At 44.6% G+C, this 20,560-nt stretch overlaps 47 non-coding genes across 47 annotated transcripts; all 47 read right to left on the bottom strand.

Annotated features, from left to right (window-relative positions):
• Positions 1–197: 197 nt before the first annotated feature.
• On the bottom strand, positions 198–270 carry TRNAF-GAA (transfer RNA phenylalanine (anticodon GAA)). Its single transcript has one exon. It is a non-coding gene; the product is annotated as a tRNA-Phe (tRNA).
• Positions 271–520: 250 nt separating this feature from the next.
• TRNAF-GAA (transfer RNA phenylalanine (anticodon GAA)) lies at positions 521–593 on the bottom strand. Its single transcript has one exon. It is a non-coding gene; the product is annotated as a tRNA-Phe (tRNA).
• A 250-nt stretch (positions 594–843) lies between these two features.
• On the bottom strand, positions 844–916 carry TRNAF-GAA (transfer RNA phenylalanine (anticodon GAA)). The gene has a single exon. It is a non-coding gene; the product is annotated as a tRNA-Phe (tRNA).
• A 250-nt stretch (positions 917–1,166) lies between these two features.
• Positions 1,167–1,239, bottom strand: TRNAF-GAA (transfer RNA phenylalanine (anticodon GAA)). The gene has a single exon. It is a non-coding gene; the product is annotated as a tRNA-Phe (tRNA).
• Positions 1,240–1,489: 250 nt separating this feature from the next.
• TRNAF-GAA (transfer RNA phenylalanine (anticodon GAA)) lies at positions 1,490–1,562 on the bottom strand. Its single transcript has one exon. It is a non-coding gene; the product is annotated as a tRNA-Phe (tRNA).
• A 250-nt stretch (positions 1,563–1,812) lies between these two features.
• On the bottom strand, positions 1,813–1,885 carry TRNAF-GAA (transfer RNA phenylalanine (anticodon GAA)). Its single transcript has one exon. It is a non-coding gene; the product is annotated as a tRNA-Phe (tRNA).
• A 252-nt stretch (positions 1,886–2,137) lies between these two features.
• TRNAF-GAA (transfer RNA phenylalanine (anticodon GAA)) lies at positions 2,138–2,210 on the bottom strand. Its single transcript has one exon. It is a non-coding gene; the product is annotated as a tRNA-Phe (tRNA).
• A 573-nt stretch (positions 2,211–2,783) lies between these two features.
• On the bottom strand, positions 2,784–2,856 carry TRNAF-GAA (transfer RNA phenylalanine (anticodon GAA)). Its single transcript has one exon. It is a non-coding gene; the product is annotated as a tRNA-Phe (tRNA).
• Positions 2,857–3,106: 250 nt separating this feature from the next.
• TRNAF-GAA (transfer RNA phenylalanine (anticodon GAA)) lies at positions 3,107–3,179 on the bottom strand. The gene has a single exon. It is a non-coding gene; the product is annotated as a tRNA-Phe (tRNA).
• Positions 3,180–4,046: 867 nt separating this feature from the next.
• Positions 4,047–4,118, bottom strand: TRNAF-GAA (transfer RNA phenylalanine (anticodon GAA)). The gene has a single exon. It is a non-coding gene; the product is annotated as a tRNA-Phe (tRNA).
• An 851-nt stretch (positions 4,119–4,969) lies between these two features.
• TRNAF-GAA (transfer RNA phenylalanine (anticodon GAA)) lies at positions 4,970–5,041 on the bottom strand. Its single transcript has one exon. It is a non-coding gene; the product is annotated as a tRNA-Phe (tRNA).
• A 251-nt stretch (positions 5,042–5,292) lies between these two features.
• Positions 5,293–5,365, bottom strand: TRNAF-GAA (transfer RNA phenylalanine (anticodon GAA)). The gene has a single exon. It is a non-coding gene; the product is annotated as a tRNA-Phe (tRNA).
• A 250-nt stretch (positions 5,366–5,615) lies between these two features.
• On the bottom strand, positions 5,616–5,688 carry TRNAF-GAA (transfer RNA phenylalanine (anticodon GAA)). Its single transcript has one exon. It is a non-coding gene; the product is annotated as a tRNA-Phe (tRNA).
• A 251-nt stretch (positions 5,689–5,939) lies between these two features.
• Positions 5,940–6,011, bottom strand: TRNAF-GAA (transfer RNA phenylalanine (anticodon GAA)). The gene has a single exon. It is a non-coding gene; the product is annotated as a tRNA-Phe (tRNA).
• A 251-nt stretch (positions 6,012–6,262) lies between these two features.
• TRNAF-GAA (transfer RNA phenylalanine (anticodon GAA)) lies at positions 6,263–6,335 on the bottom strand. The gene has a single exon. It is a non-coding gene; the product is annotated as a tRNA-Phe (tRNA).
• Positions 6,336–6,585: 250 nt separating this feature from the next.
• TRNAF-GAA (transfer RNA phenylalanine (anticodon GAA)) lies at positions 6,586–6,658 on the bottom strand. Its single transcript has one exon. It is a non-coding gene; the product is annotated as a tRNA-Phe (tRNA).
• Positions 6,659–6,909: 251 nt separating this feature from the next.
• TRNAF-GAA (transfer RNA phenylalanine (anticodon GAA)) lies at positions 6,910–6,982 on the bottom strand. Its single transcript has one exon. It is a non-coding gene; the product is annotated as a tRNA-Phe (tRNA).
• Positions 6,983–7,232: 250 nt separating this feature from the next.
• Positions 7,233–7,305, bottom strand: TRNAF-GAA (transfer RNA phenylalanine (anticodon GAA)). The gene has a single exon. It is a non-coding gene; the product is annotated as a tRNA-Phe (tRNA).
• A 249-nt stretch (positions 7,306–7,554) lies between these two features.
• Positions 7,555–7,627, bottom strand: TRNAF-GAA (transfer RNA phenylalanine (anticodon GAA)). Its single transcript has one exon. It is a non-coding gene; the product is annotated as a tRNA-Phe (tRNA).
• A 1,168-nt stretch (positions 7,628–8,795) lies between these two features.
• TRNAF-GAA (transfer RNA phenylalanine (anticodon GAA)) lies at positions 8,796–8,868 on the bottom strand. The gene has a single exon. It is a non-coding gene; the product is annotated as a tRNA-Phe (tRNA).
• A 251-nt stretch (positions 8,869–9,119) lies between these two features.
• TRNAF-GAA (transfer RNA phenylalanine (anticodon GAA)) lies at positions 9,120–9,191 on the bottom strand. Its single transcript has one exon. It is a non-coding gene; the product is annotated as a tRNA-Phe (tRNA).
• A 1,174-nt stretch (positions 9,192–10,365) lies between these two features.
• TRNAF-GAA (transfer RNA phenylalanine (anticodon GAA)) lies at positions 10,366–10,438 on the bottom strand. Its single transcript has one exon. It is a non-coding gene; the product is annotated as a tRNA-Phe (tRNA).
• Positions 10,439–10,688: 250 nt separating this feature from the next.
• TRNAF-GAA (transfer RNA phenylalanine (anticodon GAA)) lies at positions 10,689–10,761 on the bottom strand. The gene has a single exon. It is a non-coding gene; the product is annotated as a tRNA-Phe (tRNA).
• A 251-nt stretch (positions 10,762–11,012) lies between these two features.
• Positions 11,013–11,085, bottom strand: TRNAF-GAA (transfer RNA phenylalanine (anticodon GAA)). Its single transcript has one exon. It is a non-coding gene; the product is annotated as a tRNA-Phe (tRNA).
• A 250-nt stretch (positions 11,086–11,335) lies between these two features.
• Positions 11,336–11,408, bottom strand: TRNAF-GAA (transfer RNA phenylalanine (anticodon GAA)). The gene has a single exon. It is a non-coding gene; the product is annotated as a tRNA-Phe (tRNA).
• Positions 11,409–11,657: 249 nt separating this feature from the next.
• On the bottom strand, positions 11,658–11,730 carry TRNAF-GAA (transfer RNA phenylalanine (anticodon GAA)). The gene has a single exon. It is a non-coding gene; the product is annotated as a tRNA-Phe (tRNA).
• Positions 11,731–11,980: 250 nt separating this feature from the next.
• TRNAF-GAA (transfer RNA phenylalanine (anticodon GAA)) lies at positions 11,981–12,053 on the bottom strand. The gene has a single exon. It is a non-coding gene; the product is annotated as a tRNA-Phe (tRNA).
• A 1,169-nt stretch (positions 12,054–13,222) lies between these two features.
• TRNAF-GAA (transfer RNA phenylalanine (anticodon GAA)) lies at positions 13,223–13,295 on the bottom strand. Its single transcript has one exon. It is a non-coding gene; the product is annotated as a tRNA-Phe (tRNA).
• A 250-nt stretch (positions 13,296–13,545) lies between these two features.
• On the bottom strand, positions 13,546–13,618 carry TRNAF-GAA (transfer RNA phenylalanine (anticodon GAA)). The gene has a single exon. It is a non-coding gene; the product is annotated as a tRNA-Phe (tRNA).
• Positions 13,619–13,868: 250 nt separating this feature from the next.
• Positions 13,869–13,941, bottom strand: TRNAF-GAA (transfer RNA phenylalanine (anticodon GAA)). The gene has a single exon. It is a non-coding gene; the product is annotated as a tRNA-Phe (tRNA).
• Positions 13,942–14,191: 250 nt separating this feature from the next.
• On the bottom strand, positions 14,192–14,264 carry TRNAF-GAA (transfer RNA phenylalanine (anticodon GAA)). The gene has a single exon. It is a non-coding gene; the product is annotated as a tRNA-Phe (tRNA).
• Positions 14,265–14,513: 249 nt separating this feature from the next.
• Positions 14,514–14,586, bottom strand: TRNAF-GAA (transfer RNA phenylalanine (anticodon GAA)). The gene has a single exon. It is a non-coding gene; the product is annotated as a tRNA-Phe (tRNA).
• Positions 14,587–14,835: 249 nt separating this feature from the next.
• Positions 14,836–14,908, bottom strand: TRNAF-GAA (transfer RNA phenylalanine (anticodon GAA)). The gene has a single exon. It is a non-coding gene; the product is annotated as a tRNA-Phe (tRNA).
• A 572-nt stretch (positions 14,909–15,480) lies between these two features.
• Positions 15,481–15,553, bottom strand: TRNAF-GAA (transfer RNA phenylalanine (anticodon GAA)). Its single transcript has one exon. It is a non-coding gene; the product is annotated as a tRNA-Phe (tRNA).
• Positions 15,554–16,126: 573 nt separating this feature from the next.
• TRNAF-GAA (transfer RNA phenylalanine (anticodon GAA)) lies at positions 16,127–16,199 on the bottom strand. Its single transcript has one exon. It is a non-coding gene; the product is annotated as a tRNA-Phe (tRNA).
• A 250-nt stretch (positions 16,200–16,449) lies between these two features.
• Positions 16,450–16,522, bottom strand: TRNAF-GAA (transfer RNA phenylalanine (anticodon GAA)). Its single transcript has one exon. It is a non-coding gene; the product is annotated as a tRNA-Phe (tRNA).
• A 250-nt stretch (positions 16,523–16,772) lies between these two features.
• TRNAF-GAA (transfer RNA phenylalanine (anticodon GAA)) lies at positions 16,773–16,845 on the bottom strand. The gene has a single exon. It is a non-coding gene; the product is annotated as a tRNA-Phe (tRNA).
• A 572-nt stretch (positions 16,846–17,417) lies between these two features.
• Positions 17,418–17,490, bottom strand: TRNAF-GAA (transfer RNA phenylalanine (anticodon GAA)). Its single transcript has one exon. It is a non-coding gene; the product is annotated as a tRNA-Phe (tRNA).
• Positions 17,491–17,740: 250 nt separating this feature from the next.
• Positions 17,741–17,813, bottom strand: TRNAF-GAA (transfer RNA phenylalanine (anticodon GAA)). Its single transcript has one exon. It is a non-coding gene; the product is annotated as a tRNA-Phe (tRNA).
• Positions 17,814–18,063: 250 nt separating this feature from the next.
• On the bottom strand, positions 18,064–18,136 carry TRNAF-GAA (transfer RNA phenylalanine (anticodon GAA)). The gene has a single exon. It is a non-coding gene; the product is annotated as a tRNA-Phe (tRNA).
• Positions 18,137–18,386: 250 nt separating this feature from the next.
• Positions 18,387–18,458, bottom strand: TRNAF-GAA (transfer RNA phenylalanine (anticodon GAA)). Its single transcript has one exon. It is a non-coding gene; the product is annotated as a tRNA-Phe (tRNA).
• A 250-nt stretch (positions 18,459–18,708) lies between these two features.
• TRNAF-GAA (transfer RNA phenylalanine (anticodon GAA)) lies at positions 18,709–18,781 on the bottom strand. Its single transcript has one exon. It is a non-coding gene; the product is annotated as a tRNA-Phe (tRNA).
• A 250-nt stretch (positions 18,782–19,031) lies between these two features.
• Positions 19,032–19,104, bottom strand: TRNAF-GAA (transfer RNA phenylalanine (anticodon GAA)). The gene has a single exon. It is a non-coding gene; the product is annotated as a tRNA-Phe (tRNA).
• Positions 19,105–19,354: 250 nt separating this feature from the next.
• On the bottom strand, positions 19,355–19,427 carry TRNAF-GAA (transfer RNA phenylalanine (anticodon GAA)). The gene has a single exon. It is a non-coding gene; the product is annotated as a tRNA-Phe (tRNA).
• Positions 19,428–19,677: 250 nt separating this feature from the next.
• TRNAF-GAA (transfer RNA phenylalanine (anticodon GAA)) lies at positions 19,678–19,750 on the bottom strand. The gene has a single exon. It is a non-coding gene; the product is annotated as a tRNA-Phe (tRNA).
• Positions 19,751–20,000: 250 nt separating this feature from the next.
• On the bottom strand, positions 20,001–20,073 carry TRNAF-GAA (transfer RNA phenylalanine (anticodon GAA)). Its single transcript has one exon. It is a non-coding gene; the product is annotated as a tRNA-Phe (tRNA).
• A 250-nt stretch (positions 20,074–20,323) lies between these two features.
• On the bottom strand, positions 20,324–20,396 carry TRNAF-GAA (transfer RNA phenylalanine (anticodon GAA)). The gene has a single exon. It is a non-coding gene; the product is annotated as a tRNA-Phe (tRNA).
• Between the last annotated feature and the right edge of the window lie 164 nt (positions 20,397–20,560).

Raw genomic sequence — 20,560 nt, 5'->3', positions numbered from 1 at the left:
AAATTTATTTTAGCTGTTGCACATTATTACATGTCGTTCACGCTGTTCCGGTTCTTTTGCAACGCCTACTGCCGCGATGCATTTTGAATCAGCATTTTTTTATCATGCATGTGTGTTCACCTGCGTAATCGTTTCACTCGTTAGAATTGTTGCAAAATACTTGCATACCGACAGATTTAGCAAAAATGTGCTTTGCACGCCGAAACCCGGGATCGAACCAGGGACCTTTAGATCTTCAGTCTAACGCTCTCCCAACTGAGCTGTTTCGGAAGACGGGAGAAGAGTGAAAGCGGGATTCAACAGTTCTTGCGTTTCGGTAAAACCGCTTTATTTTAGCTGTTGCACATTATTACATGTCTTTCACGCTGTTCCGGTTCTTTTCCAACGCCTACTGCCGCGATGCATTCTGAATCAGCATTTTTTTATCAAGCATGTGTGTTCACCTGCGTAATCGTTTCACTCGTTAGAATTATTGCAAAATACTTGCATACCGACAGATTTAACAAAAATGTGCTTTGGACGCGGAAACCCGGGATCGAACCAGGGACCTTTAGATATTCAGTCTAACGCTCTCCCAACTGAGCTATTTCGGCAGACGGGAGAAGAGTGAAAGCGGGATTCAACAGTTCTTGCGTTTCGGTAAAACCACTTTATTTTAGCTGTTGCACATTATTACATGTCGTTCACGCTGTTCCGGTTCTTTTGCAACGCCTACTGCCGCGATGAATTCTGAATCAGCATTTTTTTATCAAGCATGTGTGCTCACCTGCGTAATCGTTTCACTCGTTAGAATTATTGCAAAATACTTGCACACCAACAGATTTAACAAAAAAGTGCTTTGGACGCCAAAACCCGGGATCGAGCCAAGGACCTCTGGATCTTCAGTCTAACGCTCTCCCAACTGAGCTATTTCGGCAGACGGGATAAGAGTGAAAGCGGGATTGAACAGTTCTTGCGTTTCGATAAAACCGCTTTATTTTAGCTGTTGCTCATTGTTACATGTCTTTCACGCTGTTCCGGTTCTTTTGCAACGCCTACTGTCGCGATGCATTCTGAATCAGCATTTTTTTATCAAGCATGTGTGTTCACCTGCGTGATCGTTTCACTCGTTAGAATTATTGCAAAATACTTGCATACCGACAGATTTAACAAAAATGTGCTTTGGACGCTGAAACCCGGGATCGAACCAGGGACCTTTAGCTCTTCAGTCTAACACTCTCCCAACTGAGCTATTTCGGCAGACGGGAGAAGAGTGAAAGCAGGATTCAACAGCTCTTGCGTTTCGGTAAAACCGCTTTATTTTAGCTGTTGCACAACATTACATGTCTTTCACGCTGTTCCGGTTCTTTTGCAACGCCTACTGCCGCGATGCATTCTGAATCAGCATTTTTTTATCAAGCATGTGTGTTCACCTGCGTAACCGTTTCACTCGTTGGAATTATTGCAAAATACTTGCATACCGACAGATTTAACAAAAATGTGCTTCGGACGCGGAAACCCGGGATCGAACCAGAAACCTTTAGATCTTCAGTCTAACGCTCTCCCAACTGAGCTATTTCGGCAGACGGGAGAAGAGTGAAAGCGGGATTCAACAGTTCTTGCGTTTCGGTAAAACCACTTTATTTTAGCTGTTGCACATTATTACATGTCTTTCACGCTGTTCCGGTTCTTTTGCAACGCCTACTGCCGCGATGCATTCTGAATCAGCATTTTTTTATCAAGCATGTGTGTTCACCTGCGTAATCGTTTCACTCGTTAGAATTGTTGCAAAATACTTGCATACCGACAGATTTAGCAAAAATGTGCTTTGCACGCCGAAACCCGGGATCGAACCAGGGACCTTTAGATCTTCAGTCTAACGCTCTCCCAACTGAGCTATTTCGGCAGACGGGAGAAGAGTGAAAGCGGGATTCAACAATTCTTGCGTTTCGGTAAAACCGCTTTATTTTAGCTGTTGCACATTATTACATGTCTTTCACGCTGTTCCGGTTCTTTTCCAACGCCTACTGCCGTGATGCATTCTGAATCAGCCTTTTTTTTTTTCAAGCATGTGTGTTCACCTGCGTAACCGTTTCACTCGTTGGAATTATTGCAAAATACTTGCATACCGACAGATTTAACAAAAATGTGCTTTGGACGCGGAAACCCGGGATCGAACCAGGCACCTTTAGATCTTCAGTCTAACGCTCTCCCAACTGAGCTATTTCGGCAGACGGGAGAAGAGTGAAAGCAGGATTCAACAGCTCTTGCGTTTCGGTAAAACCGCTTTATTTTAGCTGTTGCACATTATTACATGTCTTTCACGCTGTTCCGGTTCTTTTGCAACGCCTACTGCCGCGATGCATTCTGAATCAGCATTTTTTTATCAAGCATGTGTGTTCACCTGCGTAATCGTTTCACTCGTTGGAATTATTGCTAAATACTTGCATACCGACAGATTTAACAAAAATGTGCTTTGGACGCGGAAACCCGGGATCGAACAAGGCATCTTTAGATCTTCACTCTAACGCTCTCCCAACTGAGCTATTTCGGCAGACGGGAGAAGAGTGAAAGCGGGATTCAACAGTTCTTGCGTTTCGGTAAAACCACTTTATTTTAGCTGTTGCACATTATTACATGTCGTTCACGCTGTTCCGGTTCTTTTGCAACGCCTACTGCCGCGATGCATTCTGAATCAGCATTTTTTTATCATGCATGTGTGTTCACCTGCGTAATCGTTTCACTCGTTAGAATTGTTGCAAAATACTTGCATACCGACAGATTTAGCAAAAATGTGCTTTGCACGCCGAAACCCGGGATCGAACCAGGGACCTTTAGATCTTCAGTCTAACGCTCTCCCAACTGAGCTGTTTCGGAAGACGGGAGAAGAGTGAAAGCGGGATTCAACAGTTCTTGCGTTTCGGTAAAACCGCTTTATTTTAGCTGTTGCACATTATTACATGTCTTTCACGCTGTTCCGGTTCTTTTCCAACGCCTACTGCCGCGATGCATTCTGAATCAGCATTTTTTTATCAAGCATGTGTGTTCACCTGCGTAATCGTTTCACTCGTTAGAATTATTGCAAAATACTTGCATACCGACAGATTTAACAAAAAAGTGCTTTGGACGCCGAAACCCGGGATCGAACCAGGGACCTTTAGATCTTCAGTCTAACACTCTCCCAACTGAGTTATTTCGGCAGACGGGAGAAGAGTGAAAGCGGGATTCAACAGTTCTTGCGGTTCGGTAAAACCGCTTTATTTTAGCTGTTGCACATTATTACATGTCTTTCGCACTGTTCCGGTTCTTTTGCAACGCCTACTGCCGCGATGCATTCTCAATCAGCATTTCTTTATCAAGCATGTGTGTTCACCTGCGTAACCGTTTCACTCGTTAGAATTATTGCAAAATACTTGCATACCGACAGATTTAACAAAAATGTGCTTTGGACGCGGAAACCCGGGATCGAACCAGGGACCTTTAGGCCCCGCCGCGGTGGTCTAGTGGCTAAGGTACTCGGCTGCTGACCCGCAGGTCGCGGGTTCAAATCCCGACTGCGGCGGCTGCATTTCCGATGGAGGCGGAAATGTTGTAGGCCCGTGTGCTCAGATTTGGGTGCACGTTAAAGAACCCCAGGTGGTCGAAATTTCCGGAGCCCTCCACTGCGGCGTCTCTCATAAATATATGGTGGTTTTGGGACGTTAAACCCCACATATCAATCAATCAATCAATCAATCAATCAATCAATCAATCAATCAATCAACCAGGGACCTTTAGATCTTCAGTCTAACGCTGTCCCAACTGAGCTATTTCAGCAGACGGGAGAAGAGTGAAAGCGGCTTTCAACAGTTCTTGCGTTTCGGTAAAACCGCTTTATTTTAGCTGTTGCACATTATTACATGTCTTTCACGCTGTTCCGGTTCTTTTTCGACGCCTACTGCCGCGATGCATTCTGAATCAGCATTTTTTTTATCAAGCATGTGTGTTCACCTGCGTAACCGTTTCACTCGTTAGAATTATTGCAAAATACTTGCATACCGACAGATTTAACAAAAATGTGCTTTGGACGCGGAAACCCGGGATCGAACCAGGGACTTTAGACCTTCAGTCTAACGCTCTCCCACTTGAGCTATTTCGGCAGACGGGAGAAGAGTGAAAGCGGGATTCAACAGTTCTTGCGGTTCGGTAAAACCGCTTTATTTTAGCTGTTGCACATTATTACATGTCTTTCGCGCTGTTCCGGTTCTTTTGCAACGCCTACTGCCGCGATGCATTCTCAATCAGCATTTCTTTATCAAGCATGTGTGTTCACCTGCGTAACCGTTTCACTCGTTAGAATTATTGCAAAATACTTGCATACCGACAGATTTAACAAAAATGTGCTTTGGACGCGGAAACCCGGGATCGAACCAGGGACCTTTAGGCCCCTCCGCGGTGGTCTAGTGGCTAAGGTACTCGGCTGCTGACCCGCAGGTCGCGGGTTCAAATCCCGGCTGCGGCGGCTGCATTTCCGATGGAGGCGGAAATGTTGTAGGCCCGTGTGCTCAGATTTGGGTGCACGTTAAAGAACCCCAGGTGGTCGAAATTTCCGGAGCCCTCCACTACGGCGTCTCTCATAATTATATGGTGGTTTTGGGACGTTAAACCCCACATATCAATCAATCAATCAATCAATCAATCAATCAACCAGGGACCTTTAGATCTTCAGTCTAACGCTGTCCCAACTGAGCTATTTCAGCAGACGGGAGAAGAGTGAAAGCGGCATTCAACAGTTCTTGCGTTTCGGTAAAACCGCTTTATTTTAGCTGTTGCACATTATTACATGTCTTTCACGCTGTTCCGGTTCTTTTGCGACGCCTACTGCCGCGATGCATTCTGAATCAGAATTTTTTTTATCAAGCATGTGTGTTCACCTGCGTAACCGTTTCACTCGTTAGAATTATTGCAAAATACTTGCATACCGACAGATTTAACAAAAATGTGCTTTGGACGCGGAAACCCGGGATCGAACCAGGGACTTTAGACCTTCAGTCTAACGCTCTCCCACTTGAGCTATTTCGGCAGACGGGAGAAGAGTGAAAGCGGGATTCAACAGTTCTTGCGTTTCGGTAAAACCGCTTTATTTTAGCTGTTGCACATAATTACATGTCTTTCACGCTGTTCCGGGTCTTTTGCAACGCCTACTGCCGCGATGCATTCTGAATCAGCATTTTTTTATCAAGCATGTGTTTTCACCTGCGTAATCGTTTCACTCGTTAGAATTATTGCAAAATACTTGCATACCGACAGATTTTAACAAAAATGTGCTTTGGACGCCGAAAGCCGGGATCGAACCAGGGACCTTTAGATCTTCAGTCTAACGCTCTCCAAACTGAGCTTTTTCGGCAGACGGGAGAAGAGTGAAAGCGGGATTCAACAGTTTTTGCGTTTCGGTAAAACCGCTTTATTTTAGCTGTTGCACATTATTACATGTCTCTCACGCTGTTCCGGTTCTTTTGCAACGCCTACTGCCGCGATGCATTCTGAATCAACATTTTTTTATCAAGCATGTGTGCTCACCTGTGTAACCGTTTCACTCGTTAAAATTATTGCAAAATACTTGCATACCGACAGATTTAACAAAAATGTGCTTTGGACGCCGAAACCTGGGATCGAACCAGAGACCTTTGGATCTTCAGTCTAACGCTCTCCCAACTGAGCTATTTCGGCAGACGGGAGAAGAGTGAAAGCGGCATTCAACAGTTCTTGCGTTTCGGTAAAACCGCTTTATTTTAGCTGTTGCACATTATTACATGTCTTTCACGCTGTTCCGGTTCTTTTGCGACGCCTACTGCCGCGATGCATTCTGAATCAGAATTTTTTTTATCAAGCATGTGTGTTCACCTGCGTAACCGTTTCACTCGTTAGAATTATTGCAAAATACTTGCATACCGACAGATTTAACAAAAATGTGCTTTGGACGCGGAAACCCGGGATCGAACCAGGGACTTTAGACCTTCAGTCTAACGCTCTCCCACTTGAGCTATTTCGGCAGACGGGAGAAGAGTGAAAGCGGGATTCAACAGTTCTTGCGTTTCGGTAAAACCGCTTTATTTTAGCTGTTGCACATAATTACATGTCTTTCACGCTGTTCCGGGTCTTTTGCAACGCCTACTGCCGCGATGCATTCTGAATCAGCATTTTTTTATCAAGCATGTGTTTTCACCTGCGTAATCGTTTCACTCGTTAGAATTATTGCAAAATACTTGCATACCGACAGATTTTAAAAAAAATGTGCTTTGGACGCCAAAAGCCGGGATCGAACCAGGGACCTTTAGATCTTCAGTCTAACGCTCTCCAAACTGAGCTTTTTCGGCAGACGGGAGAAGAGTGAAAGCGGGATTCAACAGTTTTTGCGTTTCGGTAAAACCGCTTTATTTTAGCTGTTGCACATTATTACATGTCTCTCACGCTGTTCCGGTTCTTTTGCAACGCCTACTGCCGCGATGCATTCTGAATCAACATTTTTTTATCAAGCATGTGTGCTCACCTGTGTAACCGTTTCACTCGTTAAAATTATTGCAAAATACTTGCATACCGACAGATTTAACAAAAATGTGCTTTGGACGCCGAAACCTGGGATCGAACCAGAGACCTTTGGATCTTCAGTCTAACGCTCTCCCAACTGAGCTATTTCGGCAGACGGGAGAAGAGTGAAAGCGGGATTCAACAGTTCTTGCGTTTCGGTAAAACCGCTTTATTTTAGCTGTTGCACATTATTACATGTCTTTCCCGCTGTTCCGGTTCTTTTGCAATGCCTACTGCCGCGATGAATTCTGAATCAGCATTTTTTTTAACAAGCATGTGTGTTCACCTGCGTAATCGTTTCACTCGTTAGAATTATTGCAAAATACTTGCATACCGACAGATTTAACAAAATTGTGCTTTTGAGGCGGAAACCCGGGATCGAACCAGGGACCTTTAGATCTTCACTCTGACGCTCTCCCAACTGAGCTATTTCGGCAGACGAGAGAAGAGTGAAAGCGGGATTCAACAGTTATTGCGTTTCGGTAAAACCGCTTTATTTTAGCTGTTGCACATTATTACATGTCTTTCCCGCTGTTCCGGTTCTTTTGCAACGCCTACTGCCGCGATGCATTCTGAATCAGCATTTTTATATCAAGCATGTGTGTTCACCTGCGTAATCGTTTCACTCGTTAGAATTATTGCAAAATGATTGCATACCGACAGATTTAACAAAAATGTGCTTTGGACGCGGAAACCCGGGATCGAACCAGGGACCTTTAGATCTTCAGTCTAACGCTCTCCCAACTGAGCTATTTCGGCAGACGGGAAAAGAGTGAAAGCGGGATTCAAAAGTTCTTGCGTTTCGGTAAAACCGCTTTATTTTAGCTGTTGCACATTATTACATGTCTTTCACGCTGTTCCGGTTCTTTTGCAACGCCTACTGCCGCGATGCATTCTGAATCAGCATTTTCTATCAAGCATGTGTGTTCACCTGCGTAATCGTTTCAGTCGTTAGAATTATTGCGAAATACTTGCATACCGACAGATTTAACAAAAATGTGCTTTGGACGCCAAAATTCGGGATCGAACCAGGGACCTTTAGATCTTCAGTCTAACGCTCTCCCAACTGAGCTATTTCGGCAGACGGGAGAAGAGTGAAAGCGGGATTCAACAGTTCTTGCGTTTCGGTAAAACCGCTTTATTTTAGCTGTTGCACATTATTACATGTCTTTCACGCTGTTCCGGTTCTTTTGCAACGCCTACTGCCGCGATGCATTCTGAATCAGCATTTTTTTATCAAGCATGTGTGCTCACCTGCGTAACCGTTTCACTCGTTAGAATTATTGAAAATACTTGCATACCGACAGATTTAACAAAAATGTGCTTTGGACGCGGAAACCCGGGATCGAACCAGGGACCCTTAGGCCCCGCCGCGGTGGTCTAGTGGCTAAGGTACTCGGCTGCTGACCCGCAGGTCGTGGGTACAAATCCCGGCTGCGGCGGCTGCATTTCCGATGGAGGCGGAAATCTTGTAGGCCCGTGTGCTCAGATTTGGGTGCACGTTAAAGAACCCCAGGTGGTCGAAATTTCCGGAGCCCACCACTACGGCGTCTCTCATAATCATATGGTGGTTTTGGGACGTTAAACCCCACATATCAATCAATCAATCAATCAATCAATCAACCAGGGACCTTTAGATCTTCAGTCTAACGCTGTCCCAACTGAGCTATTTCAGCAGACGGGAGAAGAGTGAAAGCGGCATTCAACAGTTCTTGCGTTTCGGTAAAACCGCTTTATTTTAGCTGTGTCACATTATTACATGTCTTTCACGCTGTTCCGGTTCTTTTGCGACGCCTACTGCCGCGATGCATTCTGAATCAGCATTTTTTTATCAAGCATGTGTGTTCACCTGCGTAACCGTTTCACTCGTTAGAATTATTGCAAAATACTTGCATACCGACAGATTTAACAAAAAATGTGCTTTGGACGCGGAAACCCGGGATGGAACCAGGGACTTTAGACCTTCAGTCTAACGCTCTCCCACTTGAGATATTTCGGCAGACGGGAGGAGAGTGAAAGCGGGATTCAACAGTTCTTGCGTTTCGGTAAAACCGCTTTATTTTAGCTGTTGCACATTATTACTTGTCTTTCACGCTTTTCCGGTTCTTTTGCGACGCCTACTGCCGCGATGCATTCTGAATCAGCATTTTTTTATCAAGCATGTGTGTTCACCTGCGTAATCGTTTCACTCGTTAGAATTATTGCAAAATACTTGCATACCGACAGATTTAACAAAAATGTGCTTTGGACGCCGAAACCCGGGATCGAACCAGGGACCTTTAGATCTTCAGTCTAACGCTCTCCAAACTGAGCTTTTTCGGCAGACGGGAGAAGAGTGAAAGCGGCTTTCAACAGTTCTTGCGTTTCGGTAAAACCGCTTTATTTTAGCTGTTGCACATTATTACATGTCTTTCACGCTGTTCCGGTTCTTTTTCGACGCCTACTGCCGCGATGCATTCTGAATCAGCATTTTTTTTATCAAGCATGTGTGTTCACCTGCGTAACCGTTTCACTCGTTAGAATTATTGCAAAATACTTGCATACCGACAGATTTAACAAAAATGTGCTTTGGACGCGGAAACCCGGGATCGAACCAGGGACTTTAGACCTTCAGTCTAACGCTCTCCCACTTGAGCTATTTCGGCAGACGGGAGAAGAGTGAAAGCGGGATTCAACAGTTCTTGCGGTTCGGTAAAACCGCTTTATTTTAGCTGTTGCACATTATTACATGTCTTTCGCGCTGTTCCGGTTCTTTTGCAACGCCTACTGCCGCGATGCATTCTCAATCAGCATTTCTTTATCAAGCATGTGTGTTCACCTGCGTAACCGTTTCACTCGTTAGAATTATTGCAAAATACTTGCATACCGACAGATTTAACAAAAATGTGCTTTGGACGCGGAAACCCGGGATCGAACCAGGGACCTTTAGGCCCCTCCGTGGTGGTCTAGTGGCTAAGGTACTCGGCTGCTGACCCGCAGGTCGCGGGTTCAAATCCCGGCTGCGGCGGCTGCATTTCCGATGGAGGCGGAAATGTTGTAGGCCCGTGTGCTCAGATTTGGGTGCACGTTAAAGAACCCCAGGTGGTCGAAATTTCCGGAGCCCTCCACTACGGCGTCTCTCATAATTATATGGTGGTTTTGGGACGTTAAACCCCACATATCAATCAATCAATCAATCAATCAATCAATCAACCAGGGACCTTTAGATCTTCAGTCTAACGCTGTCCCAACTGAGCTATTTCAGCAGACGGGAGAAGAGTGAAAGCGGCATTCAACAGTTCTTGCGTTTCGGTAAAACCGCTTTATTTTAGCTGTTGCACATTATTACATGTCTTTCACGCTGTTCCGGTTCTTTTGCGACGCCTACTGCCGCGATGCATTCTGAATCAGAATTTTTTTTATCAAGCATGTGTGTTCACCTGCGTAACCGTTTCACTCGTTAGAATTATTGCAAAATACTTGCATACCGACAGATTTAACAAAAATGTGCTTTGGACGCGGAAACCCGGGATCGAACCAGGGACTTTAGACCTTCAGTCTAACGCTCTCCAACTTGAGCTATTTCGGCAGACGGGAGAAGAGTGAAAGCGGGATTCAACAGTTCTTGCGTTTCGGTAAAACCGCTTTATTTTAGCTGTTGCACATAATTACATGTCTTTCACGCTGTTCCGGGTCTTTTGCAACGCCTACTGCCGCGATGCATTCTGAATCAGCATTTTTTTATCAAGCATGTGTTTTCACCTGCGTAATCGTTTCACTCGTTAGAATTATTGCAAAATACTTGCATACCGACAGATTTTAACAAAAATGTGCTTTGGACGCCGAAAGCCGGGATCGAACCAGGGACCTTTAGATCTTCAGTCTAACGCTCTCCAAACTGAGCTTTTTCGGCAGACGGGAGAAGAGTGAAAGCGGGATTCAACAGTTTTTGCGTTTCGGTAAAACCGCTTTATTTTAGCTGTTGCACATTATTACATGTCTCTCACGCTGTTCCGGTTCTTTTGCAACGCCTACTGCCGCGATGCATTCTGAATCAACATTTTTTTATCAAGCATGTGTGCTCACCTGTGTAACCGTTTCACTCGTTAAAATTATTGCAAAATACTTGCATACCGACAGATTTAACAAAAATGTGCTTTGGACGCCGAAACCTGGGATCGAACCAGAGACCTTTGGATCTTCAGTCTAACGCTCTCCCAACTGAGCTATTTCGGCAGACGGGAGAAGAGTGAAAGCGGGATTCAACAGTTCTTGCGTTTCGGTAAAACCGCTTTATTTTAGCTGTTGCACATTATTACATGTCTTTCCCGCTGTTCCGGTTCTTTTGCAATGCCTACTGCCGCGATGAATTCTGAATCAGCATTTTTTTTAACAAGCATGTGTGTTCACCTGCGTAATCGTTTCACTCGTTAGAATTATTGCAAAATACTTGCATACCGACAGATTTAACAAAAATGTGCTTTTGAGGCGGAAACCCGGGATCGAACCAGGGACCTTTAGATCTTCACTCTGACGCTCTCCCAACTGAGCTATTTCGGCAGACGAGAGAAGAGTGAAAGCGGGATTCAACAGTTATTGCGTTTCGGTAAAACCGCTTTATTTTAGCTGTTGCACATTATTACATGTCTTTCCCGCTGTTCCGGTTCTTTTGCAACGCCTACTGCCGCGATGCATTCTGAATCAGCATTTTTATATCAAGCATGTGTGTTCACCTGCGTAATCGTTTCACTCGTTAGAATTATTGCAAAATGATTGCATACCGACAGATTTAACAAAAATGTGCTTTGGACGCGGAAACCCGGGATCGAACCAGGGACCTTTAGATCTTCAGTCTAACGCTCTCCCAACTGAGCTATTTCGGCAGACGGGAAAAGAGTGAAAGCGGGATTCAAAAGTTCTTGCGTTTCGGTAAAACCGCTTTATTTTAGCTGTTGCACATTATTACATGTCTTTCACGCTGTTCCGGTTCTTTTGCAACGCCTACTGCCGCGATGCATTCTGAATCAGCATTTTCTATCAAGCATGTGTGTTCACCTGCGTAATCGTTTCAGTCGTTAGAATTATTGCGAAATACTTGCATACCGACAGATTTAACAAAAATGTGCTTTGGACGCCAAAATTCGGGATCGAACCAGGGACCTTTAGATCTTCAGTCTAACGCTCTCCCAACTGAGCTATTTCGGCAGACGGCAGAAGAGTGAAAGCGGGATTCAACAGTTCTTGCGTTTCGGTAAAACCGCTTTATTTTAGCTGTTGCACATTATTACATGTCTTTCACGCTGTTCCGGTTCTTTTGCAACGCCTACTGCCGCGATGCATTCTGAATCAGCATTTTTTTATCAAGCATGTGTGCTCACCTGCGTAACCGTTTCACTCGTTAGAATTATTGCAAAATACTTGCATACCGACAGATTTAACAAAAATGTGCTTTGGACGCCAAAATTCGGGATCGAACCAGGGAACTTTAGATCTTCAGTCTAACGCTCTCCCAACTGAGCTATTTCGGCAGACGGGAGAAGAGTGAAAGCGGGATTCAACAGTTCTTGCGTTTCGGTAAAACCGCTTTATTTTAGCTGTTGCACATTATTACATGTCTTTCACGCTGTTCCGGTTCTTTTGCAACGCCTACTGCCGCGATGCATTCTGAATCAGCATTTTTTTATCAAGCATGTGTGCTCACCTGCGTAACCGTTTCACTCGTTAGAATTATTGCAAAATACTTGCATACCGACAGATTTAACAAAAATGTGCTTTGGACGCGGAAACCCGGGATCGAACCAGGGACCCTTAGGCCCCGCCGCGGTGGTCTAGTGGCTAAGGTACTCGGCTGCTGACCCGCAGGTCGTGGGTACAAATCCCGGCTGCGGCGGCTGCATTTCCGATGGAGGCGGAAATCTTGTAGGCCCGTGTGCTCAGATTTGGGTGCACGTTAAAGAACCCCAGGTGGTCGAAATTTCCGGAGCCCACCACTACGGCGTCTCTCATAATCATATGGTGGTTTTGGGACGTTAAACCCCACATATCAATCAATCAATCAATCAATCAATCAACCAGGGACCTTTAGATCTTCAGTCTAACGCTGTCCCAACTGAGCTATTTCAGCAGACGGGAGAAGAGTGAAAGCGGCATTCAACAGTTCTTGCGTTTCGGTAAAACCGCTTTATTTTAGCTGTGTCACATTATTACATGTCTTTCACGCTGTTCCGGTTCTTTTGCGACGCCTACTGCCGCGATGCATTCTGAATCAGCATTTTTTTATCAAGCATGTGTGTTCACCTGCGTAACCGTTTCACTCGTTAGAATTATTGCAAAATACTTGCATACCGACAGATTTAACAAAAAATGTGCTTTGGACGCGGAAACCCGGGATGGAACCAGGGACTTTAGACCTTCAGTCTAACGCTCTCCCACTTGAGATATTTCGGCAGACGGGAGGAGAGTGAAAGCGGGATTCAACAGTTCTTGCGTTTCGGTAAAACCGCTTTATTTTAGCTGTTGCACATTATTACATGTCTTTCACGCTGTTCCGGTTCTTTTGCGACGCCTACTGCCGCGACGCATTCTGAATCAGCATTTTTTTATCAAGCATGTGTGTTCACCTGCGTAATCGTTTCACTCGTTAGAATTATTGCAAAATACTTGCATACCGACAGATTTAACAAAAATGTGCTTTGGACGCCGAAACCCGGGATCGAACCAGGGACCTTTAGATCTTCAGTCTAACGCTCTCCAAACTGAGCATTTTCGGCAGACGGGAGAAGAGTGAAAGCGGGATTCAACAGTTTTTGCGTTTCGGTAAAACCGCTTTATTTTAGCTGTTGCACATTATTACATGTCTTTCACGCTGTTCCGGTTCTTTTGCAACGCCTACTGCCGCGATGCATTCTGAATCAACATTTTTTTATCAAGCATGTGTGCTCACCTGTGTAACCGTTTCACTCGTTAAAATTATTGCAAAATACTTGCATACCGACAGATTTAACAAAAATGTGCTTTGGACGCCGAAACCTGGGATCGAACCAGAGACCTTTGGATCTTCAGTCTAACGCTCTCCCAACTGAGCTATTTCGGCAGACGGGAGAAGAGTGAAAGCGGGATTCAACAGTTCTTGCGTTTCGGTAAAACCGCTTTATTTTAGCTGTTGCACATTATTGCATGGGTTTCACGCTGTTCCGGTTCTTTTGCAACGCCTACTGCCGCGATGCATTCTGAATCAGCATTTTTTTAACAAGCATGTGTGTTCACCTGCGTAATCGTTTCACTCGTTAGAATTATTGCAGAATACTTGCATACCGACAGATTTAACAAAAATGTGCTTTTGAGGCGGAAACCCGGGATCGAACCAGGGACCTTTAGATCTTCACTCTGACGCTCTCCCAACTGAGCTACTTCGGCAGACGGGAGAAGAGTGAAAGCGGGATTCAACAGTTATTGCGTTTCGGTAATACCGCTTTATTTTAGCTGTTGCACATTATTACATGTCTTTCCCGCTGTTACGGTTCTTTTGCAACGCCTACTGCCGCGATGCATTCTGAATCAGCATTTTTATATCAAGCATGTGTGTTCACCTGCGTAATCGTTTCACTCGTTAGAATTATTGCAAAATAATTGCATACCGACAGATTTAACAAAAATGTGCTTTGGACGCGGAAACCCGGGATCGAACCAGGGACCTTTAGATCTTCAGTCTAACGCTGTCCCAACTGAGCTATTTAGGCAGACGGGAGAAGAGTGAAAGCGGGATTCAACAGTTCTTGCGTTTCGGTAAAACCGCTTTATTTTAGCTGTTGCACAATATTACATGTCTTTCACGCTGTTCCGGTTCTTTTGCAACGCCTACTGCCGCGATGCATTCTGAATCAGCATTTTTTATCAAGCATGTGTGTTCACCTGCGTAACCGTTTCACTCGTTAGAGTTATTGCAAAACACTTGCATACCGACAGATTTAACGTAAATGTGCTTTGGACGCGGAAACCCGGGATCGAACCAGGGACCTTTAGATCTTCAGTCTAACGCTCTCCCAACTGAGCTATTTCGGCAGACGGGAAAAGAGTGAAAGCGGGATTCAACAGTTCTTGCGTTTCGGTAAAACCGCTTTATTTTAGCTGTTGCACGTTATTACATGTCTTTCACGCTGTTCCGGTTCTTTTGCAACGCCTACTGCCGCGATGCATTCTGAATCAGCAGTTTCTATCAAGCATGTGTGTTCACCTGCGTAATCGTTTCAGTCGTTAGAATTATTGCGAAATACTTGCATACCGACAGATTTAACAAAAATGTGCTTTGGACGCCAAAACCCGGGATCGAACCAGGGACCTTTAGATCTTCAGTCTAACGCTCTCCCAACTGAGCTATTTCGGCAGACGGGAGAAGAGTGAAAGCGGGATTCAACAGTTCTTGCGTTTCGGTAAAACCGCTTTATTTAAGCTGTTGCACTTTATTACATGTCTTTCACGCTGTTCCGGTTCTTTTGCAACGCCTACTGCCGCGATGCATTCTGAATCAGCATTTTTTTATCAAGCATGTGTGCTCACCTGCGTAACCGTTTCACTCGTTAGAATTATTGCAAAATACTTGCATACCGACAGATTTAACAAAAATGTGCTTTGGACGCGGAAACCCGGGATGGAACCAGGGACTTTAGACCTTCAGTCTAACGCTCTCCCACTTGAGATATTTCGGCAGACGGGAGGAGAGTGAAAGCGGGATTCAACAGTTCTTGCGTTTCGGTAAAACCGCTTTATTTTAGCTGTTGCACATAATTACATGTCTTTCACGCTGTTCCGGGTATTTTGCAACGCCTACTGCCGCGATGCATTCTGAATCAGCATTTTTTTATCAAGCATGTGTGTTCACCTGCGTAATCGTTTCACTCGTTATAATTATTGCAAAATACTTGCATACCGACAGATTTAACAAAAATGTGCTTTGGACGCCGAAACCCGGGATCAAACCAGGGACCTTTAGATCTTCAGTCTAACGCTCTCCAAACTGAGCTTTTTCGGCAGACGGGAGAAGAGTGAAAGCGGGATTCAACAGTTTTTGCGTTTCGGTAAAACCGCTTTCTTTTAGCTGTTGCACATTATTACATGTCTTTCACGCTGTTCCGGTTCTTTTAAAACGCCTACTGCCGCGATGCATTCTGAATCAACATTTTTTTATCAAGCATGTGTGCTCACCTGTGTAACCGTTTCACTCGTTGAAACTATTGCAAAATACTTGCATCCCGACAGATTTAACAAAAATGTGCTTTGGACGCCGAAACCCAGGATCAAACCAGGGACCTTTAGATCTTCAGTCTAACGCTCTCCAAACTGAGCTTTTTCGGAAGACGGGAGAAGAGTGAAAGCGGGATTCATAAGTTTTTGCGTTTCGGTAAAACCGCTTTATTTTAGCTGTTGCACATTATTACATGTCTTTCACGCTGTTCCGGTTCTTTTGCAACGCCTACTGCCGCGATGCATTCTGAATCAACATTTTTTTATCAAGCATGTGTGCTCACCTGTGTAACCGTTTCACTCGTTGAAATTATTGCAAAATACTTGCATCCCGACAGATTTAACAAAAATGTGCTTTGGACGCCGAAACCTGGGATCGAACCAGAGACCTTTGGATATTCAGTCTAACGCTCTTCCAACTGAGCTATTTCGGCAGACGGGAGAAGAGTGAAAGCGGGATTCAACAGTTCTTGCGTTTCGGTAAAACCGCTTTATTTTAGCTGTTGCACATTATTACATGTCTTTCACGCTGTTCCGGTTCTTTTGCAACGCCTACTGCCGCGATGCATTCTGAATCAGCATTTTTTTATCAAGCATGTGTGCTCACCTGCGTAACCGTTTCACTCGTTAGAACTATTGCAAAATACTTGCATACCGACAGATTTAACAAAAATGTGCTTTGGACGCGGAAACCCGGGATCGAACCAGGGACCTTTAGATCTTCAGTCTAACGCTGTCCCAACTGAGCTATTTCGGCAGACGGGAGAAGAGTGAAAGCGGGATTCAACAGTTCTTGCGTTTCGGTAAAACCGCTTTATTTTAGCTGTTGCACATTATTACATGTCTTTCACGCTGTTCCGGTTCTTTTGCAACGCCTACTGCCGCGATGCATTCTGAATCAGCATTTTTTTATCAAGCCTGTGTGTTCACCTGCGTAACCGTTTCACTCGTTAGAATTATTGCAAAACACTTGCATACCGACAGATTTAACGTAAATGTGCTTTGGACGCGGAAACCCGGGATCGAACCAGGGACCTTTAGATCTTCAGTCTAACGCTCTCCCAACTGAGCTATTTCGGCAGTCGGGAAAAGAGTGAAAGCGGGATTCAACAGTTCTTGCGTTTCGGTAAAACCGCTTTATTTTAGCTGTTGCACATTATTACATGTCTTTCACGCTGTTACGGTTCTTTTGCGACGCCTACTGCCGCGATGCATTCTGAATCAGCATTTTTTTATCAAGCATGTGTGTTCACCTGCGTAACCGTTTCACTCGTTAGAATTTTTGCAAAATACTTGCATACCGACAGATTTAACAAAAATGTGCTTTGGACGCGGAAACCCGGGATGGAACCAGGGACTTTAGACCTTCAGTCTAACGCTCTCCCACTTGAGATATTTCGGCAGACGGGAGGAGAGTGAAAGCGGGATTCAACAGTTCTTGCGTTTCGGTAAAACCGCTTTATTTTAGCTGCTGCACATCATTACATGTCTTTCACGCTGTTCCGGTTCTTTTGCAACGCCTACTGCCGCGATGCATTCTGAATCAACATTTTTTTATCAAGCATGTGTGCTCACCTGTGTAACCGTTTCACTCGTTAGAATTATTGCAAAATACTTGCATACCGACAGATTTAACAAAAATGTGCTTTTGAGGCGGAAACCCGGGATCGAACCAGGGACCTTTAGATCTTCACTCTGACGCTCTCCCAACTGAGCTATTTCGGCAGACGGGAGAAGAGTGAAAGCGGGATTCAACAGTTATTGCGTTTCGGTAATACCGCTTTTTTTTAGCTGTTGCACATTATTACATGTCTTTCCCGCTGTTCCGGTTCTTTTGCAACGCCTACTGCCGCGATGCATTCTGAATCAGCATTTTTATATCAAGCATGTGTGTTCACCTGCGTAATCGTTTCACTCGTTAGAATTATTGCAAAATAATTGCATACCGACAGATTTAACAAAAATGTGCTTCGGACGCGGAAACCCGGGATCGAACCAGGGACCTTTAGATCTTCAGTCTAACGCTGTCCCAACTGAGCTATTTCGGCAGACGGGAGAAGAGTGAAAGCAGGATTCAACAGTTCTTGCGTTTCGGTAAAACCGCTTTATTTTAGCTGTTGCACATTATTACATGTCTTTCACGCTGTTCCGGTTCTTTTGCAACGCCTACTGCCGCGATGCATTCTGAATCAGCATTTTTTTATCAAGCATGTGTGCTCACCTGCGTAACCGTTTCACTCGTTAGAATTATTGCAAAATACTTGCATACCGACAGATTTAACAAAAATGTGCTTTGGACGCCGAAACCCGGGATCGAACCAGGGACCTTTAGATCTTCAGTCTAACGCTCTCCCAACTGAGCTATTTCGGCAGACGGGAGAAGAGTGAAAGCGGGATTCAACAGTTCTTGCGTTTCAGTAAAACCGCTTTATTTTAGCTGTTGCACATTATTACTTGTCTTTCACGCTGTTCCGGTTCTTTTGCAACGCCTACTGCCGCGATGCATTCTCAATCAGCATTTTGTTATCAAGCATGTGTGCTCACCTGCGTAACCGTTTCACTCGTTAGAATTATTGCAAAATACTTGCATACCGACAGATTTAACAAAAATGTGCTTTGGACGCGGAAACCCGGGATCGAACCAGGGACTTTAGATCTTCAGTCTAACGCTGTCCCAACTGAGCTATTTCGGCAGACGGGAGAAGAGTGAAAGCGGGATTCAACAGTTCTTGCGTTTCGGTAAAACCGCTTTATTTTAGCTGTTGCACATTATTACATGTCTTTCACGCTGTTCCGGTTCTTTTGCAACGCCTACTGCCGCGATGCATTCTGAATCAGCATTTTTTTATCAAGCATGTGTGTTCACCTGCGTAACCGTTTCACTCGTTAGAATTATTGCAAAACACTTGCATACCGACAGATTTAACGTAAATGTGCTTTGGACGCGGAAACCCGGGATCGAACCAGGGACCTTTAGATCTTCAGTCTAACGCTCTCCCAACTGAGCTATTTCGGCAGTCGGGAAAAGAGTGAAAGCGGGATTCAACAGTTCTTGCGTTTCGGTAAAACCGCTTTATTTTAGCTGTTGCACATTATTACATGTCTTTCACGCTGTTCCGGTTCTTTTGCAACGCCTACTGCCGCGATGCATTCTGAATCAGCATTTTTTTATCAAGCATGTGTGTTCACCTGCGTAATCGTTTCAGTCGTTAGAATTATTGCAAAATACTTGCATACCGACAGATTTAACAAAATTGTGTTTTGGACGCCGAAACCCGGGATCGAACCAGGGACCTTTAGATCTTCAGTCTAACGCTCTCCCAACTGAGCTATTTCGGCAGACGGGAGAAGAGTGAACGCGGGATTCAACAGTTCTTGCGTTTCGGTAAAACCGCTTTATTTTAGCTGTTGCACATTATTACATGTCTTTCACGCTGTTCCGGTTCTTTAGCAACGCCTACTGCCGCGATGCATTCTGAATCAGCATTTTTTTATCAAGCATGTGTGATCACCTGCGTAACCGTTTCACTCGTTAGAATTATTGCAAAATACTTGCATACCGACAGATTTAACAAAATTGTGCTTTGGACGCCGAAATCCGGGATCGAACCAGGGACCTTTGGATCTTCAGTCTAACGCTCCCCCACTTGAGCTATTTCGGCAGACGGGAGAAGAGTGAAAGCGGGATTCAACAGTTCTTGCGTTTCGGTAAAACCGCTTTATTTTAGCTGTTGCACATTATTACATGTCTTTCACGCTGTTCCGGTTCTTTTGCAACGCCTACTGCCGCGATGCATACTGAATCAGCATTTTTTTAACAAGCATGTGTGTTCACCTGCGTAATCGTTTCACTCGTTAGAATTATTGCAAAATACTTGCATACCGACAGATTTAACAAAAATGTGCTTTTGAGGCGGAAACCCGGGATCAAACCAGGGACCTTTAGATCTTCAGTCTAACGCTCTCCCAACTGAGCTATTTCTGCAGTCGGGAAAAGAGTGAAAGCGGGATTCAACAGTTCTTGCGTTTCGGTAAAACCGCTTTATTTTAGCTGTTGCACATTATTACATGTCTTTCACGCTGTTCCGGTTCTTTTGCAACGCCTACTGCCGCGATGCATTCTGAATCAGCATTTTTTTATCAAGCTTGTGTGTTCACCTGCGTAATCGTTTCAGTCGTTAGAATTATTGCAAAATACTTGCATACCGACAGATTTAACAAAAATGTGCTTTGGACGCCGAAACCCGGGATCGAACCAGGGACCTTTAGATCTTCAGTCTAACGCTCCCCCAACTGAGCTATTTCGGCAGACGGGAGAAGAGTGAGAGCGGGATTCAACAGTTCTTGCGTTTCGGTAAAACCGCTTTATTTTAGCTGTTGCACATTATTACATGTCTTTCACGCTGTTCCGGTTCTTTTGCAACGCCTACTGCCGCGATGCATTCTGAATCAGCATTTTTTTATCAAGCATGTGTGCTCACCTGCGTAACCGTTTCACTCGTTAGAATTATTGCAAAATACTTGCATACCGACAGATTTAACAAAAATGTGCTTTGGACGCCGAAACCCGGGATCGAACCAGGGACCTTTGGATCTTCAGTCTAACGCTCCCCCACTTGAGCTATTTCGGCAGACGGGAGAAGAGTGAAAGCGGGATTCAACAGTTCTTGCGTTTCGGTAATACCGCTTTATTTTAGCTGTTGCACATTATTATATTGTGAGCGCTGATTGTGCTGCTCATCATTTTCACTTTCACCTGCGCATACAAAGCACCGTGATCATCATCATCGTAGCG

The sequence above is a fragment of the Rhipicephalus microplus genome, chromosome 4 (genome assembly GCF_043290135.1).
Source record: "Rhipicephalus microplus isolate Deutch F79 chromosome 4, USDA_Rmic, whole genome shotgun sequence".
NCBI classification, from domain to species: Eukaryota; Metazoa; Arthropoda; class Arachnida; order Ixodida; family Ixodidae; genus Rhipicephalus; species Rhipicephalus microplus.
This window is presented reverse-complemented; position numbering and strand designations above follow the sequence as displayed.